Consider the following 3,110-nt stretch of genomic DNA (forward strand, 5'->3'; position numbering starts at 1 on the left):
TTGTCTTTACCAAAGATTACGGTCCCTCTCTACAAGTCTTCTATGCCCCCTACATAGGTGGCCCAATATCTCTTAAGAATATACATATAGTTTCTCTCCTTTCAAAAAGACTCCAATTGTATATTCTTTTCACAAGAAAATAATATTGGGCCCTCCTCTATTTGTTTAAGCATCATAGCCTTTTGAAAAAGCATGATTCCCCTTGGATGCATACAAGCAAAGGGCCCATACAAGAAGACTTGGAAGCAAAAGGTTCCCTAGCCTAGTGTGGACCTCCCAAACCGAATTCCTTGGTGCATGGGCGTGAAGAATAGTCCAAATTCATATCAAACATGTTGAGAAGGTCAATTTTGCCTTTTGAAGCATGTCACTCCGAGCTACAGGTAGAAAGTTATGGTCAAAATAGTGTAAATCTGTCAGATTCGCAGCAAAAGGGAACTGTAAATCAAGTAAATCAAGAGGGTGAGATCTTATTTTTCCCCTACTCATCTTCTAGAAGAGAAATGAGTGTTCAAGGTCACTTGCATGTGATGGGACCAACCTAAAGATGCTTTCTAAATGCCAAGACAGACAAGTTGAGATACCCCGCAGGAGCCACCCGTAGGGCCTCATGGTGGGGCCCACCTACATTATGCACCCCTATGGAGCCTTCACGGTCTAAAATGATATTTTTGGTGAATAAATAGTCCCTTTTATGTCCAATATTCAATGAGTGGTCAAAGGACACTTAATTAGGTCTAATCACTTACTCTAATTAAGTGTAGCATAATCCCACTCCTACACAACTATAAATAGCCCCCCTTGGAGAGACTCAAGGACACACACACACCTATATTTTCAACTTCATGTTATTTCTTGATCAATGGTAGAGAAAACCCCAACTCTCCCTCTTTCACATCCTCACTCCTAACCCTCCTCTTTGGAGGAAGTGCAACTCTATTCTCCACTCTTTCCATTCTACAATCTCTTACTCCATCAACCCAATAAATCATTTGTAGCACCTCAATAACTTGTAAATACATCATGATCTCTCTCATGGTTATGTTAATGACCATGAAATCATCTTCAAAACTTTCAAGTGTCGCAATTCGTGATGGTTAGCCAGCGTCTGTCCTCCCCTTAAAAGGTGTGCGAGAAATCAAGTAAGTGTTCTATTCTCAATTTACCATTGGTTTGTTTCTCCACACTTATTCAATTGGTCTAAAGAAATTTCTCACTCCAACCCTCTTTTGCTTCATTACATATGCATGTGGTTACCTCTCATGGTGATTTTATTTGTGTCACGGCATTGCATAGATGGAGATGAGCTCTCTATGCAAAGTGTGTTAGTTTGATGTAAGTGATTCTCTTGTGTGTTTGAGAGGCAAGTCTTGTGCGCATGATTTTTTGATGAGTGCTTGAGAGAGGAAGAGTTCGGATGTATTATGGGTATTCTTATGGGGAGAATGTGAATGCTATTCCACAAATTGCATATTTCATTTTTTGATGCACGGCATTGGGTTGCATAATCGTTGATGGTGTTCAAGTGTCCAAAGTGTATATAGAGTAAGGGGGTTTTCAAAGTGTGTTGCTTGAGTGGGTGAGTGCAAGTGTTATTTTGATTGGTTTCCTTCTCCACTCCCAAAAGAAGGTGGTGCCCCAAGTAGTGTGCGTACCTCTTTACGAACATTTTGTGAGGGTAGGCCCATTGGTTTGGGTTTAGAGGCCCCATTTCAAAAAGCTCGCCCTCATTAAAGTGGTGCCCCCACTGAGGAACATATTTCCAAGTTACCTTCAATTTTTTTAGTGATGAACAATGGAGTTCCCATCTATCCATTTCATTTTGCACAACACATTAGTATAAATGTTCACATAGATATAAAAGTCTTTTTCCAGCAACGCATTGTTTTTATGTTTGGTGCAGAAAGACTTAGAGAAATAGTGGCATCACCCAATCCAATTATACTTCCAATCATCAATTATGAAACTTCTTTTGATGTTCACGTTTTCATTTTGTTTTAAAGGCAGGAACAAGGAGTGGTGAAGGGGTGCTCAAGGGCCATATGAAGGAACGAGGTCTTCAAACCAACAACGAGGAGTAGCACATGAATCACGATCAAAACAATGAACCTTTTATGCCTATTGCTCGGCAATCCATTCATATAATCATTGCAACTAAGTTTAGGTTTCAATCTATCATAAGGAGGATATTTGGATCCACTCGCCTCAATGAAATCAATGCTTCAATTAATCCATTTATTCTACCTATGATAAAGTACGAATTAACAATGGATGTGTACATCTTCATTTTAATGTAATCAGATTTATAGTGTCAACAATCTTGTGCGGCCCGTAAGAGAAAAGTTTCTTTAAAAAAAAGAAATTTCAAAAAGTCTAAACAAAATGTCAAGTTCTTTTCCCACGTTCTATGCAAGAAGTGGGGAAGATGCGCAAGAGTTTCTTGACAACTTGGAGATGGCACATCTCATATCCGGGAGAGATGAAGAGGAAGTAAAGCTACGAGCCTTCCCGTTGGTTCTAAAAGCAGAAGCTAAAGCATGGTATGAGACCTTGCAACCCCAAATCAAGTCCAATTGGGAGAGACTGCGAGCAAGCTTCCTGTTCGGGCAAGGTGATACTTCTGAAGGACTATGGAAATGTCTTATTGGCCATAAGCAAATATCACTTGAAGACTATCCCTCTTATGAAGCAACCTTTGTCAATCTATGGGGTAGGTGGGAGGCTACATTAGAAAATCATGGTGGTGCACCTAACTTTCTAAAAAAAGAGAGATTCATGGTTGGCTTGTGTCCACTTTTAAAGGCTAAAGTAGAGCTAAAATTCTCATCCACCTTCAAAGAAGCACGTGAGGTAGCCATCATCAAGTTTAGAAAACTACACTTCCAAGCACATAGAGCAAGGGGTTTGAATGAAGTGAGTGAGAGGGAGTCTTCACAAACCATGGAAGCACCAATTAGGGCCCCTCTTGCACAATCTTCACAAATAGGAGATAACTCTCAACAAGAGGTTTTACAAAGTCTAACTCAACAGCTTGAGAACCTCACTCTGAATCTAGTACAGGGCCTATCTCAACAACGACAACCAAGAGAAGGGAATCGCAATCAACAAAG

The sequence above is a fragment of the Adiantum capillus-veneris genome, chromosome 22 (genome assembly GCF_014529385.1).
Source record: "Adiantum capillus-veneris isolate H3 chromosome 22, ASM1452938v2, whole genome shotgun sequence".
Lineage (NCBI taxonomy): Eukaryota > Viridiplantae > Streptophyta > Polypodiopsida > Polypodiales > Pteridaceae > Adiantum > Adiantum capillus-veneris.